General features: G+C 38.3%; 1 non-coding gene across 1 annotated transcript; it reads left to right on the forward strand.

Moving 5' to 3' along the window:
- The first annotated feature begins 12,321 nt into the window (after nucleotides 1-12,321).
- On the forward strand, nucleotides 12,322-12,425 carry LOC128054871 (U6 spliceosomal RNA). Its single transcript, XR_008200023.1, has one exon. It is a non-coding gene; the product is annotated as a U6 spliceosomal RNA (small nuclear RNA).
- Nucleotides 12,426-21,314: the final 8,889 nt, after the last annotated feature.

A 21,314-nucleotide genomic window follows, 5' to 3' on the forward strand; every position in this document is an offset into this window, starting at 1 on the left:
GAAGAGAACTACTTTAAAATATTGTGATGGTTTCTGCCATGCATCAACTTGAATCGGCCATAAGTATATGTATTTCCCCTCCCTCTTGAACCCTCCTCCCACCTCCTTCCCCATCCTACCCCTCTAGGTTATCACAGAGCACCAGCTTTGCATTCCCTGAGTCATATAGCAAATTCCCACTGGCCATTTTACATATGCATGTACTGATTAATTTTCCCCAATATAGTAATAGATACTAAAAAATTCTTTCAATTCTGTTTTTCATGACAAAAGATGACAGAGTCAAAAGACAACAGAGGATGAGATGGTTGGATGGCATCACAGACTCAATGGACATGCGTTTGAGTAAACTCTGGGAGTTGGTGATGGGCAGGGAGGCCTGGCGTGCTGCAGTCCATGGGGCTGCAAAGAGTTGGACACGACTGAGCAAATGAACTGCCTGACAAAAGCATGAGTAGCTTATTCATTTCATCCTGGAGTCCTTTTGCTCTAACTGTGACTAGTTTTCTAGCATTTCCTTGTTGGACACCCTATTTCTGGGTTATCTTGTCTTCCTCTCTTGAGTTAACCTCTTATGGTAGAGCATATCCCTCAATAGCTTTTGGAGTGTAGGAACTTGCATGACTGAAATATTTTTATCCTACCTCAAGCTTGTTTTGTAAAAATTTTATTTGTTTGTTTGTTTTTTATTCTGCTGGGTCTCCAGGGCTTTTCTCTAGTTACAAAGAGTGAGCTAACCTCTAGTTGCAGAGCATGGGCTCTAGGCATGCAGGCTTCTCCCAGGCTCCAGAGCACAGGCTTAATAGTTGTGGTGCACAGGGTTAGTTGCTCTGCAGCAGTGGGGAACTATCCAGATCAGGGATCAAAACCATGTCTCCTGAACTGGCAGGTGGATTCTTCATCACTGAGCCACCAGGGAAGCCCAAGCTTAATTGTTTGACCAAGAATAGAAAATAATTTTATCTCAGATTTTCTAATGTGCTGCTTCACTATTTTCTGCCTTTTAAAGCCACTGTTGACAAATTCCTCAAAAGATACAGACTATCAAAGTTTACTCAGGAAAAAATAAATAACCTGAGTAGCTTTAGCTTTATGAAAGAAATTTAATTCATAGTTTAGAAAACATCTGACAAAGAAAATACCAGGCACAGATGATCTTTATGGATGAATCTGCTAAACATTTAATGGATAAATAATACCAAATTGACACAAACTCTTACAGAAAATTAAATTGGATAGAAGAAAACATTTCCTGATTCATCCTATGAGACCAGCATTATCCTGACACCAAAAACAGACAAATACAATGAGAAAACAAAACTACAGACTGATATCCCTCCTGAGCACAGATGTAGTAATCCTAAGCAAAATTTTAGCAAATGAAATCCAGCTATACATAAAAATGATAATCTATTATGATCAAGGGCTATTTGGCTTGTGGAGGAACTGGAACTCAGACATTGCTGGCAGGAATATAAAATGGTATAATCACTTTGGAACATAGTTTGACAGTTTCTTAAAAAGTGATGGCTATACTTATCATATAATCTAGTTGTAGTTCTAGATATTCACCCTAGAAAAATGAAAGCACATGTCCATGAAGAGACCTATCATGAATGTGTATAGCAGCTTTATTTGTAATGGCCCCAACCCAGAAACAACCCAGTGCACATCACCCAGTGAATAAACAAGCGAGAATGTCCATACAATAACATACTGCTTAGGAAACAGAAAGAAAATAACTATTGATAAAATAGGAATATAGATGAATCTAAAATTATGCTTAGTAGGAGATGCCAGACAAAAGAGATCATTCAGTGATTCTAATTACATAAAGTTCTAGAAAATGCAAACTAAATTGACAGAAAGCAGATCAGTTGTTGCTTGTGGACAAGACAGAAGAATAGCGAAAGTCGGAAGGAAGAGGTTTCAAAGGGACCTAACGGAAATGTGGAGGGTCATAGATAATGTTCATTATCTTGATTATGGTGATAGTTCTATGGAGGTGGTTGTGGTTTAGTCACTGTCGTGTCTGACTCTTATGACTCCATGGACTGTAGCTGGCCAGGCTCCTCTGTCCATGAGATCTTCCAAGCAAGAATATTGGAGTGGGTAGCCATTTCCTTCTCCACTATAGCTGTATACATATATCAAAACTCACATATGCATCTGCTTGTATGTCGATTATATTTCAATGAAACTGTTAAAAATGTGAATCAGTTTCATTTATTTGGCTTGATAGTCATCTCTATTCTATCATTCCCTTGAAACACTTAGTGGTACCCATAGTCTGACTCTAGACTGTTCTTTATGACACTTAAAGGAGATAGGAATGCAACATCATGAAGTCAAATTTCAGAAAGACATCTTAAAGTAAATGAAAAAAGTAAGCTCAAGGATATTCTTACTGGTTTCAGTTACCTGTATTTATACTGGCAGTGGAATTTGCGGACATTAATTTCCTACTAACTGGAGACATTAAATTCAAATTGAACCAGTCAGCCAGTCTTGGATGACCATGCGAATCACTTGTTGATCCTAAAATAAAAAAGGTTTGCAGCCCCCATTCCTAGAGATCCTGATTTAGTAACTCTGAGTTGGAAGTCAATGAATTTGCATATAAACCAAGATTAGAGATAATAGCATTATGCAAAATTAGCATTCTCACCCTTGTCTCCACTAGAACCCTCCATCAGATTCAGACTGCTGTCCTCTCTCCCTCTCATACCATGTTAAATCATCTCCCACTTGCCTAATTTCCACCTATGCAAATCAGTTATCTGCCCATCCCAAATTCCACCGCTTCTTTTATGACTAATCATCTCTCTCTACTTCATTTCTTCTCACCTGTCTGCAAGTACTGTGGCCCTTCTGATCCTTGAGTCAAAACAAAAGATCCAAGGCTAATCAAAGAGATATTCTTTTCTCTGGGTTCCAAGTCACTACACAGAATGAAGGCTCCAGGGTTTTAAAACAATGATTTATTTTTAGAAAATCAGCTCTTTTGCATCATACAAGTCACTGAACCAAGTTCTCTTATGCACTACCAATGTATTTTCACTTGCTTACTGCTTTGGACTCTATGGACAACTAGTACTATTCTGTTTTGGTTTTAGGGAAAATGATTAAGGCCTAGAGCCAAGCTGTTTATTTTTGCCATCCAGATTTCTGAGTAGAAGATACTTTAGATAAGCAATTTACCACTGTCTTTGATCTCAAGCTATCAGCTTCAAAGTATAACATTTAAAAATATTTTATGTGGTTTCTATTATTTTTCTTGCCTTGCATGCATTGAAGCTCGTTTTAAGATGTCTCTTCGGTTTTTTAGCATTTTTGTAAGATGGTCAAGTTAGATGTTTGTCCTTTGTGATAAAATTCAACTCCTTTATAGAAATATTCCAGACTTTTTGATTATCATATCACAGTGGTAACATGAATGCATTGCTTTTCTCTACATGACATTTACTGAGAGTAACAGGGTTGATGCCCACTCTTAATCTTTCTGGAAGAGCATTGTCTTCTTTTTTTTTTTTTCCCCTCCACTTTGTAACTACTCTTGAAGAAAACAATATTCCACTTTGTATATCCAGCACACTTGGTGTAAGGGAGGGAAGTTAACATGTTTTTTGCATGATGGATACAATATTTTCTATTTTTTGTTAGGTCCAAGAAAAAAAAAAAGTCTTATAGATAGAAAATTTGGACAAAATGTTTCAGAAGAGATGTAAATATATCATGAAGGTCCAGTCAAGTGTACATAATTGATTTTTTTAAAAATTCTGGTTAACAGTCTTAGAGACAGTATAACAAAACACTGGTAGCACAGCCTTGGAACTGTGGTGTGAGAGAAGACTCCTGAGAGCCCCTTGCCAAGGAGATAAAACTGGTCAGTCTTAAGGGAAATCAACCCTGAATACTCATTGGAAGGACTGATGCTGAAGGTGAAGCTCCAGTATTTTGGTCACCTGATGTGAACAGCTGACTCACTGGAAAAGTCTCTGATGCTGGAAAAGACCGAGGGCGGAAGGAGAAGAGGGCGTCAGAGGATGAGATGGCTGGATGGCATCACTGATGCACTGGACATGAACTTGGGCAAACTTTAGGAGATGGTGAGGGACAGGGAGGCCTGGCATACTACAGTCCATGGGGTTACAAAGAGTTGGAACTGACTGGCCAACTGAACAACAACAACAAGCACTTAGTTATCTCTAACTAGAGAAGCTAGTTTCCAAATTCAATTCTTCCACCTACATGATCTTGGGAAAGATTCTTCATTCTTTTGTTTATTCATTTATTTATCCCATAAGTATGTCTTAAATATCTTCTGTGTGTCAGCAATCATGAAAGCTCTGATAACGGATAGCACATGCAGTCTTTGCTCTTATAAAGCATGGCAGGCATAAAAACGTGCCTTATAGCTCTCCAAATATGTAGTATAATGGACCAGGCACCTCAGATTCTGTCCTCTGAAATCCACTGCATCCTCTGTTGCAGATCACAGTTTGAATGGACTGCTCTCTGCCTGTGACTGGCTGCGACTGTCCCTTCTTGGGAGACATGGTATTCTTAAGATGATGAACTATGACTTGAGAGCTCATCAATGGCCTTACTGAGCATTCCTTAGACTGCACAGCAGTCTAGTTCACTTCAACTTTACCTTCTTGCCTTCTCTCCTTCCATCAGGTTCACACTTGAATCAGGTTCTGGTGACTCCCTCAAATCTGTGTTCCCTTCCCATTTTCCCTCTTGGGCGTTTTTCTTAAAGCCCTTTCACATCTAATCCCACCTTGGTGCTTGCTTCTTTGGGAACTTAGACTAACATATGGGGTATATGTTCTAGTGGGTAAGATGAAAAAAACAAAATAACATGGTTGAGACAAAAAAATAATAATAATAATATGGTGAATCCATGGACAGAGCAGCCTGGCAGGCTACAGTACATGGGGTTGCAAGGAGTTGGACACAACCTAGCAACTGAGCAACAACAACAAAATTTCAGATAGTGATAACTGTGTAGGTAACAAAATAGTATAGTGGTATAGATGAATGCCACAGACAGGGACTTGGGGGGTGGGTAGGCACTTTGTTCTTTAGCTTACACAGCCAGGAAGGATGTTGCTGAGGTTATATTCCAGCTGAAAGTTGAATAATGTGATACGAAGATGCTGGAGAGGAACAGCTGGGCAGTGTGAAGGCTTAGAGCCCAGCAGAAACAGCATATTTAGGGAATATGAAGACAGGGATTTTATAAGCATCATCTATGACATCATGGAAAGAGGGAGTATCAGAAAGGAAAATAAAGGCTGGTTCCATAGGACCTCAAAGGCCAAGGTATGGAGTCTATTAATACATTTTATTCTAAGTGCAATGAAAATCCACTGGAGAGTCTGAATAGAAAGGTGACATTATTTGATTTACATTTTTGAGAGGTCACTTTGGTCACTCCAGGAGAAACTGGAGAGGGACGGCAAGAGTGAATACAAAATAGAGCAGTTAGATTACAAGAATCTAGGTGAGAGTTGGCATAGGCTTGGATTATGATAGTGACAGTAGTGGTAGAAAAAATAAAAGCACTCAAGATATGCTTTGGGAGGACACAGCACCCACGGATACAGAGTGTATATTTTGGGGGAATATATGCATGTGAAATCTGTGTTCTCAAGGACATATTTTCAAGTGCTGACAAAGGACCAACCAAGAAGAAAGAGAGTAGATGCTTGGGGAGATAAGATGATGGAGCAGAAGGACATGAGCCTCTTACTATGAAAACATGAAAATCACAACTAACTACTGAACAACAATTAACCAAAAAAAAAAAAAGCCGAAACCTAGCAAAAAAGATACCTGACACCTAAAGACAAAGAGAAAGCCACAGTGAGACAGAGGGAAAGTTCTGAGCCCCAGCCTGGAGGTCTGGCAATGGAAGGAGGAGCCTCCAAGAATCTGGCTTTGAAGGGCAGTAGGATTTGATCACAGGAATTCCATAGAATTCGGGGAAACAGAAACTCTACTCTGGGAGGGAATACACAAGGTCTCATTCATATCAGTACCTTGGGAAGAAAGCAATGGTCTCATAAAAGATTAGGCCAGACCTACCTGCTAGTACTGAAGGTCTCCTGCAGAGGTGGGAAGTGGCTGTGGCTCACTGTGGGGATAAAGACACTGGCAGTGATAGTTCTGGGGAGTACTTATTGGTGTGAACCCACCTTGAGGTCACCACTTTCTTTCAAAGACTTAGCCCCACACAGTAGCCTATAGGCTCCAGTGCTGGAATACCTGAGGCTAAATAACCAACAAGGCAGGAACACAGCCTCACTTATCAGCAGACAGAGTGCTTAAAGTCTTTCTGAGAACAGCCCTGCCCACCAGAGGGACAAGACCCAGCTCCACTCACCAGTGGGCAAGAACCAGTTCTGCTCACTAAGAAGCCTGCACAAGCCTCTAAGACAGCCTCATCCACCAAGGAGGACATGTTTCTGAAGAAGGAACAAGATAAAATCCCAGAACAACTAAGTGAAGTAGAGATAGGAAATCTACCCAGAAAAGAATTCAGAGTAATGATGATCCAAGATCTCAAAAAATAAAGGAGGCACAAATCAAAAATAAATTTACAAGAAATGTTTAATGAAGACCTTGAAAAACTAAATAACAAACAGAGATGGACAATGCAATAACTGAAATAAAAAATATACTAGAAGGAATCAGCACCAGAATAACTGAGACAGAAGAATGGATAAGTGAGCTGGAAGATAGAATGGTGGAAATCACTGCCATGGAACAGAAGAAAACAGAATGAAAAGAAATGAGGACAGCCTAAGAGATCAACATCAAAAGCACCAATATTCACATTATAGGGAGTCACAGAAGGGGGATGAGAGAGAAATAATCTGAGAAAATATTTTAAACGATAATGTCTAAAAATTTCCCTGACATGGGGAAGGAAAGAGTCACTGAAGTTTAAGAAGCACAGAGAGACCCAGGCATGATATAACCAAGGTGGAACATGCTAAGACACATAGCAATCAAACTGACGAAAATTAAGGATAAAGAAAAATATTACAAGAAACAAAGGAAAACCAAGAAATAATTTATGAAGGAACTCCTATAAGGTCATCAACTGATTTCTCAGCAGAAACTCTGCAGGCCAGAACAGAATGTCAAGATAAATTTAAAGTGATGAAAAGGAAGAACCTACAACCAAGAATATTCTACCCAGCAAGACTCTTGTTCAGATTCAACAGAGAGGTCAAAAGGTTTACAATCAAGCAAAAAGCTAAGAGAATTTAACACCACACCAGACCAGCTTTGCAACAAACACTAAAGGAACTTCTCTAGGCGGAAAAAAATGCCTACAACTGGAAACACCAAAATTATAAACGGGAAAGCTTGATGGTAAAGGAAAACATACAGTAAAGGCAGGAAATCACCAGCACATGGATATATCGAAATCGGCAATTTGAGATGAGTACAAGTATATTATGCTGGAAATGCATTTGAAATTAAAAGACCAGGAACTTAAAACAATCTTGTTTATACAGACTTCTATATAAAAACCTCATGATAACCACAATCTGAACATCTACAATAGATACATACACACAAAAGAAAAGGAATCAAACACAAAATTAAAATTACTCATCAGATCACAACAGAACAGAACAAAAGAGGAAGGGAAGAAAAAAGGCGTACAAAAACAAATCCAAAACAATTTAAAAAATGGTAGTAAGAACATACATATCAATAATTACTTTAAACTTAAACGGGTCAAATACCCCTCCTGCAGAGGCAGGAAGCGGCTGTGGCTCACTGTGGGGACAAAGACGCTGGCTGCAATAGTTCTGGGGAGTATTCATTGGAGTGACAAATGGTGTGACATTGGCATGCCAATGATACCCAAAAGATAAAGACTAGCTGAATGGATAGAACAACAAAACCTGTATTTATGCTGTCTATAAGAGACTCACTTCAGATCCATGGACACATACAGACTGAAAGTGAGGGGATGGGAAAAAGTATTCCACGCAAATAGAAATCAAAGGAAAGCTAGAATAGCAATACTCAGGTCAGGCAAAATAGACTTTAAAATAAAAACTGTTACAAGAGACAAATAAGGACACTACATAATGATCATGGGATTAATCCAAGAAGAAATAAATACTGTAAATATATGTGCACCTAACATAGGAACACCTCAAAATATAAGGCAAATACTAATAGCCATAAGAAGAAAAATCAATAGGAACACAATAATAGTGGGGGACTTTAAAGCCCAATTTCACCAAAAGACAGATCATCCAGACAGAACATCAATAAGGAAACACAGGCCTTAAATGAGACATTAGAGCAGAAACTTAATTGACATTCTTATAGCATTCCGCCTCCATTAAGTTAGTAGAAGGAAAGAAATAGGAAAGATCAGAGCAGAAATAACTGCAACCAAAACAAAGAAGACAACAGCAAAAATCAATAAAACTAAAAGCTGGTTCTTTAAGAACAGAATTGATAAACCTTTAGCTAGACTCATCAAGAAAAAAAAGGAGAGGACTCAAATCAATAAAATTAGAAATGAAAAAAGTTACAACATTGCAGAAATACAAAGGATCATAAGAGATTAGAAATGAACAAGTTCCTAGAAAAATACATCCTTCCAAGTCTGAACCGGGAAGAAATAGAAAATATGAGCAGACCAATCACAAGTACTGAAATTGAACTATAATTAGAAAATCTTCCAACAAACACAGTCCAGGACCAGATGGCTTCACAGGCAAATTCTACTAACATCAAACATTCAGAGAAGTGTAACACCTATCCTTCTCAAACTATTTCCAAAAAACAGCAAAGGGAGAACCTTCCCAAACCAATTATATGAAGTCACCATCACCCCAATACCAAAATCAGACAAAGATATCACAAAAAAGAAAATTATAGACCAACATCACTGATGAACATAGGCACAGAAAGCCTCAACAAAATATTAGCAGACCAAATCCAACAATACGTTCAAAGGATCATACCCCATGATCAGGGGCTTCCTTAGTGGCTCAGTGGTAAAGAATTCACCTAATGGGCTACAGTCCATGGGGTCACAAAGAGTCAACATGACTTAGCAACTAAATAGTGACAACAAAAACCCCATGGGCAAGTGGGATTTATCCCAGGGATGAAAGGATTTTTCAAAATCTGCAAATCAATCAGTGTGATAGTGTTTGTTGCTCAGTTGTGTCTGACTCTGTGACTCCCCATGGATTGTAGCCCAGCAGGCTCCTCTGTCCATGGGATTCTCCAGGCAAGAATGCTGAAGTGGGTTGCTATTCCCTTTTCCAGGAGATCTTCCTGACTCAGGGATCAAACTCAAGTCTCCCACATTGCAGGCAGATTCTTCACCATGTGAGTCACCAGGGAAGCCCCAGTCAGTGTGATATACCACATCAATAAATTGAAGAATAAAAAGAATATGATCATTTCAATAGATACAGAAAATGTTTTTTTTACAAAACTCAGCACCCATTTATGACAAAAACTCTCCAGAAAGTAGGCACGGAGGGAACATACCTCAACATAATAAAGCCCGTATATGAAAAACCTACAGCTAACATCATATTCAATGTGAAAAGCTGAAAGCATTTCCTCTAAGATTAGGAACAAGACAAGGATGTCCATGCTCACAACATTTATTCAACAGTTTGAAAGTCATAGCTACAGCAATCAGAGAAGAAAAAAAAAGAGAATCCAAATTGGAACAGAAGAAGTAAAACTGTCACTGTTTGCAAATGATATGATACCATACATAGAAAATCCTAAAGATGCTACCAGAATAGTACTAGAGCTCAATGAATTCAATAAAGTTGCAGGATACAAAATTAATATACAGAAATCCATTGCATTTTTATATGCTAAAAATGAAAGATCTGAAAGAGAAATTAAAGAAACAGTCCCACTCACTATCACATCAAAATGAATAAAATAATTAGGAATCAACCTACCTAAGGACACAAAGGACTTCCCCAGTAGCTCAGCTAGAAAAGAATCTGCCTGCAATGCAGGAGACCCCGGTTTGATTCCTCAGTTGGGAAGATCCCCTGGAGAAGGGATAGGCTACCCACTTCAGTATTCTTAGGCCTCCCTGGTGGCTCAGCTGGTAAAGAATCCACCTGCAATGAGGAAGGCCTGGGTTCAATCCCTGGATTGGGAAGATCCCCTGGAGAAGGGAACGGCTACCCACTCCAGTATTCTGGCCTGGAGAATTCCATGGACTGTATAGTCCATGGGGTCACAAAGAGTTAGACACAATTGAGCGACTTTCACTTTCACTTTCACCTTCCAATGACACAAAATACCTGTACTCCAAAAGCTCTAAGATGCCAATAAAAGAAATGAAAGGTGACACAGAAAGATGGAAAGATTAAACTATCTTTTTGGATTGGAAGGGTTAATATTGTCAAAATGACTATACTACCCAAGGCAATCTACAGATTCAATATAATCCCTACCAATTATCAGTGGCATTTTTCACAAAACTAGAACAAAAAAATCTTAAAATTTGTATGGAGACACAAAAGACCCCAAATAGCCAAAGCAATATTGAGAAACAAAAATGGAGCTGGAGGAATCAGGATCCTTGACTTCAGACAATACTACAAAGGTACAGCCATCAAAACAATATAATATTGGCACAAAATAGAAATATAGATCAATGGAACAGGAAAGAAAGCCCAGAAATAAATCCATACACTTATGGTCAATTAATCTAAGATAAAGGAGGCATGAATATAAATAGAGAAAAGACAGTCAATAAATGCTTGGAAAACTGAACAGCTATAAGTAAAAAAACGACTGTAGAACATTCTTCGCACCATACACAAAAATAAGCTCAAAATGGATTAACCATCTGAATGTAGGAATGGATACCATAAAACTCTTAAAGGAAAACATAGGCAAAAGGCTTTTGTGGTCTATCTCCTAGAGTAATGAAGATAACAAAAATAAACAAATGGGACCTAATTAAGCTCAAAAGCTTTTGTACAACAAAAGAAATCTAAGAAATCTTAAATAAAATGTAAAGACAACCCACAGAATGGGGTTCTTTTGCAACCCCAAATTGAAAATGATGTGGCCTACTTGCAATTAATCTCCAATTACAAGTATGTACAAATAGCTGATACCAAGGGAACATTACATGCAAGGATGGGCATGATAAAGGACAGAAGCCATAAGGATCTAACAGAACCAAGAGAGATTAATAAGAGGTGGCAAGAACATACAGAAGAATTGTACCAAAAAAAAAAGTCTTAATGACCCAGAAAACCACGTTGGTGTGGTCACTCATCTAGAGCCAGACATCTTGAAGTGTGAAGTCAAGTTATGCCTTTAAAATTATTACTATGAAAAGGGTAGTGGAGGTGATGAAATTCCAGCTAAGTTATTTTAAATCCTAAAAGATGATGCTGTTAAAGTGCTGCATTCAGTATGTCAGCAAATTTGGAAAACTCAGCAGTAGCCACAGAACTGGAAAAAGGCAGTTTTCTTTCCAATTCCAAAGAAGGGCAATGTCAAAGAATGTTCAAACTACTGTACAGTTGAGCTCCTTTCACATACTAGTAAGATTATGCTCAAAATCCTTCAAGCCAGGTTTCAGTAGTACATGAACCAAGAAATTGCAGGTGTACAAGCTGGATTTAGAAAAGGCAGAGAAACCAAATTGCCAACATCCGCTGAACCACAGAGAAAGCAAGGAAATTCCAGAAAAACATCTACTTCTGCTTAATTGACTAAGTTAAAGCCTTTGACTGTGTGGATCACAACAAATTTTCACCCTGTGGAAAATTCTGAAAGAGATGGGAATACCAGACCACCTTACCTGTCTCTTGAGAAACTTGTATACTGGTCAAGAAGCAACAGTTAGAGTTTTATATGGAACAACTGACTGGTGCAAATTAGGAGAGTAGTAAGACGATTCCTTGGAGGAGGCCATGGCAATCCACTCCAGTACTGCCTGGAGAATGCCATGGACAGAGGAGTCTGGCAGGCTACAGTCTACAGAGTCACATAGAGTTAGCCGTGCCTGAGGCGACTTAGCATGTACAGCACATGCGCAAGACTAGGCTATATATTCTCACCGTTAGTTCAATTTATATTCAGAGTACATCATGCAAAATGCCAGGCTGGACGAACCACAAGCTGGAATCAAGACTGTCTGGAAAAATATCAACAGCCTCTGATATGCAGATAATACCACTTTAACGGCAAAAAGTGAAGAGGAACTAAAGAGCCTCTTGATGAAGGTAAAAGAGGAGCAAAAAAGCTGGCTTAAAACAACATTCAGTACTCACTTTGGCAGCACACATACTAACACTGGAATGAAACAAAGATTAGCGTGGCCCCTGCACAAGGATGACACACAAATTCGTGAAGCACTCCATATTTTACCATGGCCAATTCATATTAATGTATGGCAGAAACCATCATAATATTATAAAGTAATAAACCTCCAATTAAAATAAATAAATAAATAAATAATTTAAGTCATGAAATACACTTTCCAGGTAAGGCGCTGAGAAGAAAGCTCATTTTACATATCAGAAACAGAGTGACATAAAGTTACCAAAATTAATATCTCAGACATTATACTGCTATGTGCACTTTTTTTGTTAAAAGAAACTACTGTACCTAAGAAGCAGCATACAACACCATGGTTTTATTTTGAAGAATCAATTGAAGGGTTATACATTTAAGCTGATTGCTTTTTAAAATATTAATTTATTTTAATTGGAGGATAATTACCTTACAATATTGTGGTTTTTGCCATCCATCAACATGAATCAGCCATGCATGCACATAATTGCTTTTTAAATGAGTTTGGCTGACATTTAAAAAATGTGAAATACAGTCACTAAATTTAGTTTTACTATTTTTTTTTTTTGGTAAATGCAATACTCAAAGTTTTCTCTTGCACTCCACATGCCTACTGGAGAAGGAAATGGAAACCCGCTCCAGTATTCTTGCCTGGGAAATCCCATGGAAAGAGGAGTGTGGTGGGCTACAGTCCGTGGGGTCACAAAGAGTCGGACATGACTGATGAACACTTTTCCACATGCTTATAAAGTTTTTATAAACAGGTTGTTTACGTGACCTAAGGGGATTCAAAAGTAATTCTTATGTTCTTCAATTTATTCTGACTTATATTGAGAGAGACTCTATGTTTAATAAAATTTTTAATGAAGTTGCATTTAATTTCAAATACATTAAAGGAATATCTTAAGATTGGAAACAAACAAAGCTCAACATTCAAAAAAGTAAGATCATGGCATTCAGTCCCATTCAGTTCAGTTCAGTCGTGTCCAACTCTTTGCGACCCCATGAATCGCAGCACACCAGGCCTCCATGTCCATCACCAACTTGCGGAGTTCACTCAAACTCATGTCCATCGAGTCGGTGATGCCATCCACCCATCTCATCCTCTGTCATCCCCTTCTCCTGCCCCCAATCCCTCCCAGCATCAGAGTCTTTTCCAATGAGTCAACTCTTCGCATGAGGTAGCCAAAGTATTGGTGTTTCAGCTTTAGCATCAGTCCTTCCAAAGGACACCCAGGACTGATCTCCTTCAGAATGGACTGGTTGGATCTCCTTGCAGGCCAAGGGACTCTCAACAGTCTTCAACACCACAGTTCAAAAGCATCAATTCTTCGGCGTTCAGCCTTCTTCACAGTCCAACTCTCACATCCATACATGACTACTGGAAAAACCATAGCCTTGACTAGATGGACCTTTGTTGGCAAAGTAATGCCTCTGCTTTTGAATATGCTATCTAGGTTGGTCATAACTTTCCTTCCAAGGAGTACGCGTCTTAATTTCATGGCTGTGAACACCACCATCTGCAGTGATTTTGGAGCCCCCAAAAATAAAGTCTGACACTGTTTCCACTGTTTCCCCATCTATTTCCCATGAAGTGATGGGACTGGATGCCATGATCTTCATTTTCTGAATGTTGAACTGTAAGCCAACTTTTTCACTCTCCTCTTTCAGTTTCATCAGGAGACTCTTTAGTTCTTCTTTGCTTTCTGCCATAAGGGTGGTATCATCTGTATATCTGAGATTATTGATATTTCTCCTGGCAATCTTGATTCCAGCTTGTGCTTCATCCAGCCCAGTGTTTCTCATGATGTACTCTGCATATAAGTTAAATAAGCAGGGTGACAATTAACAGCCTTGATGCATTCCTTTCCCTATTTGGAACCAGTCTGTTGTTCCATGTCCAGTTCTAACTGTTGCTTCCTGACCTGCATACAGATTTCTCAAGAGGCAGGTCAGATAGTCTGTTATTCCCGTCTCTTTCAGAATTTTCCAAAATTTGTTGTGGTCCACACAGTCAAAGGCTTTGGCATTGTCAATAAAGCAGTAATAGAAGTTTTTCTGGAACTCTCTTGCTTTTTCAATGATCCAGTGGATGGTGACAATTTGATTTCTGGTTCCTCTGCCTTTTCTAAATCCAGCTTGAACATCTGAAAGTTCATAGTTCATGTACTGTTGAAGCCTGACTTGGAGAATTTTGAGCATTACTTTACTAGCATGTGAGATGAGTGCAACTGTGCGGTGGTTTGAGCATTCTTTGTCATTGGAATGAAAGCTGACCTTTTCAAGTCTGTGGCCACTGCTGAGTTTTCAAAAATTGCTGGCATATTGAATACAGCACTTTCACAGCATTATATTTTAGGATATGAAATAGCTCAACTGGAATTCTATCACCTTCACTAGCTTTGTTCCTAGTGATGCTTCCTAAGGCCTACTTGACTTCGCATTCCAGGATGTCTGGCTGTAGGTGAGTGATCACACCATCGTGATTATCTGGGTTGTGAAGATCCTTTTTGTACAGTTCTTCTGTGTATTCTTGCCCCCTCTTCTTAATATCCTCTGCTTCTGTTAGGTCCATACCATTTCTGTCTTTTATTGAGCCCATTTTTGCATGAAATTCTCTCTTCATATCTCTTAATTTTTTTGAAGATATCTCTAGTCATTTGCATTCTGTTGTTTTCTCTATTTCTTTGCACTGATCACTGAGAAAGGCTTTCTTATCTCTCCTTGGTATTCTTCAGAATTCTGCATTCAATTGTGTATATGTTTCCTTTTTTCCTTTGATTTTTGCCTCTCTTCTTTTCACAGCTATTTGTAAGGCATTCCTCAGACAGCCATTTTGCTTTTTTGTATTTCTTTTTCTTGGGGATGGTCTTGATCCCTGTGTCCTGTACAATGTCACAAACTTCCATCCATAGTCAGAGAAGTAAGTCAGAGAAAGACAAATATCAGATCATATTGCTTATATGTGGAGTCTAGAATTAATGATACAAATGAACTCATTTACAAAATAGGAATAGACTAACAGAGAATGAACTTATGATTACTAGGTGGGAAAGGTAGGGGGAGGGATAGACTGAGATTTTGATATTGACACATACACATATTTAAGATAGAACAACAAGAAGGACTTGCTGTATAGCAGAAAGAATTCTGCTCAATATTCTGTAATAAACTAAATGAGAAAAAGAATTTGAAAAATAATATATACACATATATGTATAGCTAAATATCTTTCTGTATACCCTAAACTAACTCACTGTTGTTAATCAATGATACTCCAATGTAAAACAAATTTAAAAGATATGCTTTGGAGGTGCATTTGTTAAAATGTTTAGCTTTCTCTGCCTTAATTTCATAATTTTAAAAATGGAGTTACTACCTGCCTTATGGTAGGCTACAGTAAGGATTAAATTATATGTGGCATGTACAATATTCAGCATACTTAACAAATGTTAGCTTTTCCTCTTATGGAAAGAGTACCGGGTAGAAAATAGATCCATGCTTTGGTTTAGTTCAGCTATTAACTGAACACATGGCCTCAGTTGGGAAGGGATGGTGATTATAAATCACAGGCTGTTAGGGCTGTATGGGAACTTTGGGATTATTGATGTCATCCTACCAGTACGGAAAGAATAGGCAGCACAGGAAAGTAAAACTATATCCTGTGGGAAATTCCTGGCACTGAATAGGCGGTCCAATAAGGCCATTCCTGTTATGAAACTCCAGTGATTCTAAGTATTCCACAATGTTGCTGACAATTTTTTAATATAAGGGCTCTCTGGGCTCTTTCCTAGTAATTGGGTCATTTTATTTCTATTCTGTCTTGACCAGAGTTCACAGGTTTCTCAGAAAAAGCCATAAAATAATATGTCAAATCAAAATTTATTTTCTTTTCTTTTGCTCCACAATTGTGCATTTTCAGTGACTCAGCCCACTGAGAGACGTTCTACTTTCAACTTCCCCTTAAGGTACTGATTTCTGCCTGGGCCGCTTGAAAATCTCCAACCAAGAGCAGTGATCAGTCTTAATATCATTAAAAGTAGAACAGCAAAACATCATGGTCCTTTTGTCAAGTAATAGGAAGTAAGCAGCATCACTGCTCAAGTAATCTTTCCATTTAAAAATTTTTATTAAGGAAAAAATAAAACATTTTCAGAAGAAGAGAAAATACTATAAATGCTTTCATGTACTTTCCACTCAGATTCAATTTCTACCATGGGTAAATAGCATGGGGGAAGGTGGAATCAACTTAAATTAAAAGATACTTAACAGGGTGTTGCAGTTTCAGAAATAGTGGAGACTGGGTGGATAGAACTGTTCCTCAGATGATAATTGTAAAATCTGGAACACACACACGAACACACACACGAACACACACACACGAACACACACACACGAACACACACACACGCACACACACACACACACACACACACGAACTGGAGAGTGACCAAAATCAAAACTATAGGAAAGAAGAATTTCCATGAGTATGATTTGAAGGTTTTCAGGCTTCTGCCTACACAGCTGTACAGCAGCAGAAAGCCACCATCTTACTAATCTGAGCTATCAGATGCAGTTTGGGACTGGCAAAGCAGAAAGTTAGAGGAATTATCCTGGAAGGGAGGGAACTGCACAAGGTGAAATCCTTGAACATATACATATAAAATCTGCCAAAAACTTTGGATGACTACTAAACTATAATGGCCAGGGAAGACCTGAAGAGGTCTTGAAATATACAGTAGCTGAGAGCTGAATAAACTGAGTGGGGAGATCATTTGCTATCTACCACAAGGAAGACAGAGTTCTGAGTCTGAGTCAAGCCAAAGTAACTAACTGCCTTCTAAAATAAGACTTACTGTTCAGAAGAACATAACATAATCCAGATACCCAGCCCTGTATAATTCAAGGTCTAGTTGCCAATCAGAAAAGCCCCCAGATGTACAAAAAAAACAAAAACACAAACCCACAAAAATATCCACACACAATGAGTGAAAATAAGGAAGAAGTTTTAGAAGACTTTAAGGTAGAAAAAAAGAAAACCTCTCCAGTCCTAGTATCTGTCCTACCTGCCTAGACTTGAGGCATCTCTAGTAATACCAGGCTCTAATTTACTCTCACTAGGCACTACGCATTATGGATCTTTCCTTGTAGCTCAGTTCAGTAAAGAATCTGCCTGCAATGCAGGAGACCCAGGTTCTGTTCCTGGGTTGGGAAGATCCTCTGGAGAAGGAAATGGCAACCTACCCCAGTTTTGTTGCCTGGAGAGTCCCATGGACAGAAGAGCCTGGCAGGTTATAGTCCATGGGGTCTCAAGAGTCGGACACAACCTAGTGATTAAACCACAGGCATTATGGATGCTCAGTCAATAATGTCCAATATAGTATCACCTCTTCCAGTTGATGCAGGTTTGATCTCAGTGGGATAGTAGGCAAGATGATGGTATTGATTATGTGGTAGTGTTAACAATGTTGGTGATAGTGGTGGCAGACAGAACTGAAATTCTTATTGAACATCAGGATGTAAGAGGAAAATATTCTAAATCTTTGTTGTTGTTTAGTCACTAAGTTGTGTCAGGGTCCTTTATAGCTATTTAATCTCATTAAATATCATTTAATGAACCACAGACCTGGATTAAGTTTTTCCAATTTCTTATCTTGGTAATGAGTAACTATCCTGCTTACTCCATAGAGCAGTTATGAGAAAACAAATGAAATAATGACAACAATAGCTTACATTTATTGAGGAATTAACATTTTCCAGGCATGGTTCTAAGTTCTTTCTTTTTATGTATTAATTTATCTACTGAAAAAATCTATTTCTGCTTTATTGACTATGCCAAAGCCTTTGACTGTGTGGATCACAAGAAACTGTGGAAAATTCTGAGAGAAATGGGAATACCACACCACCTAACCTGCCTCTTGAGAAATCTGTATGCGGGTCAGGAAGCAACAGTTAGAACTGGACATGGAACAACAGACTGGTTCCAAATAGGAAAAGGAGTACATCAAGGCTGTATATTGTCACCCTGCTTATTTAACTTATATGCAGAGTACATCATGAGAAATGCTGGGCTGGAAGAACCACAAGCTGGAATCAAGATTGCCGGGAGAAATATCAATAACCTGAGATATGCAGATGACACCACCCTTATGGCAGAAAGCGAAGAAGAACTAAAAAGCCTCTTGATGAAAGTGAAAGAGGAGAGTGAAAAAGTTGGCTTAAAGCTCAACATTCAGAAAACTAAGATCATGGCATCTGGTCCCATCACTTCATGGGAAATAGATGGGGAAACAGTGGAAACAGTGTCAAACTTTATTTTTGGGGGCTCCAAAATCACTGCAGATGGTGATTGCAGCCATGAATTAAAAGACTCTTATTCCTTGGAAGAAAAGTTATGACCAACCTAGATAGCATATTCAAAAGCAGAGACATTACTTTGGCAACTAAGGTCCATCTAGTCAAGGCTGTGGTTTTTCCAGTAGTCATGTATGGATGTGAGAGTTGGACTGTGAAGAAGGCTGAACACCGAAGAATTGATGCTTTTGAACTGTGGTGTTGGAGAAGACTCTTGAGAGTCCCTTGGACTGCAAGGAGATCTAACCAATCCATTCTGAAGGAGATCAACTCTGAGATTTCTTTGGAAGGAATGATGCTAAAGCTGAAACTCCAGTACTTTGGCCACCTCATGCGAAGAGTTGACTCATTGGAAAAGACTCTGATGCTGGGAGGGATTGGAGGCAGGAGAAGGGGATTACAGAGGATGAGATGGGTGGATGGCATCACTGACTCGATGAACATGAATCTGAGTGAACTCCGGGAGCTGGTGATGGACAGGGAGGCCTGGCATGCTGCGATTCATGGGGTCGCAAAGAGTCGGACACGACTGTGCGACTGAACTGAACTGAACTAATAACTGAGGTAGGTAGCATTTTTACTAGTCTCATTTCATAGATAAGGTGAGAGAGATTAAACAACTTGCCAAATTAATAACATTTAGAGGCAGTAGTCTTTCAGGGAAGATGTGTGGATCAAGTATTCTCAGCACTCTTGCCTCTGTTGTTAAGATTTTAAACTGATATACCACTATGGACAGCAATTTGGAAACAGTCTTACAATTAGATGCTCACTGTTATGAACAGGTTATTTCACTCATGATAGTCACTAAGAGAAACTCTTGTACGTGTGCAACAGGAGACATAGAAAAAAATGTTCAAGGAAACATTATTTGCCATAGGAAAATAAACCTAATTGTCCATCAGTAAGTGAATGGATATATAAACTGAGATGCTCCACAACAATTAAGTGCATGTGTATCAATATACATAGATCTAGAACTGTGCTCTCCTTTATGGTAGCTAACTTGCCACATAAAGCTGATAAGCACTTGAAATATGGCTAAAGATATATATTAGAAGAATAATATTTTGGACATATTTAGTTAAATAAAATATGTACTAAATTTAATTTTGCTTTTTGCTTTTAGGTGTGGCTATTAGAAAATTTTAAATTAATATGTGGTTCAGTTACATTTTTATTGGACAGCACTGATCTAGAAAATATAATTTGAGTTAAAATAAGCTATGGAAAAATTTGTAAACACCACAAAACATAGAAAACAATATTGTCTACTATTTATAGAGCATATATATGCAATTAAAATACAAAAATGTAGATTGAAATGGTACCCACCAAATTCATAATAATGCCCACCCATGGAGAAGATAGGGGATGGAACCTGGAGAGGAAAACAAAGGGAACCTGAATTTTATTTGTAATAGTCCAAATACTTTAGTTAGATAAACAATGTATCTAAAGCCAAAAGGACTAAATACTAATATTTGATTGTTCTTGAGAGTAGGATATTTTTACATTTTGGTATTTTAACATTTCAAAAATGAAACAGAGCCAAAAAAATTGAATATCTATAATACAGCATACATTCATTTACACTTTTAACAATTCTTCCGTCATTAGGTGCCATATTTAACCAGAGGTTCTGGCAAAGATAAGGTCAAATGAGGACATTAAGGAGAGAGGTTAAAGTCCACATGCTATCATAATTGTGTATATGAGTATTCATAAAAGCCAATTATTTTTGTTGACTATAAGAGTAACATGTGCCCATTGCACAAAATTTGGAATTTAGGAAAAGTATAAAGAGAACAAACAACATTTTACCACAATCCCATCACTAATAGAAAGTCACTGGATATTTTGGTTTATTTTCTTTCAGTCTTTTTGAATATTTGCCTTTTTACTTTTGCTAATATCTGGCAGATATTTTGAAACAAACCCCTGAATGAAATATGATTGCTTTGTCTTTGATCAAAATAATGTTTGCCTTGGGGCTCCAGATTTGGCTTCTGATATCTTTTTAAAAAATAAAAACAAAAAACCAATGGCTAATACTAAAGGCTGTACCCAGCACACTAAGCATATTACATGCATTATACAATTTAAACCACTTTCCAATGTAGGAACCATTATAATTCCTATTTTGTACAGAGAAAAATGAGGCATAGAGAGGCTTCCTAAGCCTCTAAGAAGGCTCTTGAATGAGATGAAGTTTCAGATTCAAATGCACAGAGTTTGATAAATTTATCTCTATCTCTGTGACGTGTGTGTGTGTGAGTGATCTGGACACATAAACAGGTGTAAGTGACTCAGGTGAACTTTGTTCATGAAAGCTGTTGTTTAGTCGCCAAGTCGTGTCTGACTCTCTGTGACCATGGAATGCAGCACACCAAGCTTCCCTGTCCTTCACTATCTCTCAGAGTTTGCTCAAACTTATGTCCATTGACTTGGTGTTGCCATCCAACCATCTCATTCTCTGTTGCCCCCTTCTCCTCCTGACCCCAGTCTTTCCCAGCATCAGTGGCTTTTCCAGTGAGTCAGCTCTTTACATCAGGTGGCCAAAACTTTGGAGCTTCAGCATCAGTCCTTCCAATGAATTTCCTTTAGGA

This window comes from Budorcas taxicolor, chromosome 10, assembly GCF_023091745.1.
Source record: "Budorcas taxicolor isolate Tak-1 chromosome 10, Takin1.1, whole genome shotgun sequence".
In the NCBI taxonomy this organism is placed as follows: Eukaryota; Metazoa; Chordata; class Mammalia; order Artiodactyla; family Bovidae; genus Budorcas; species Budorcas taxicolor.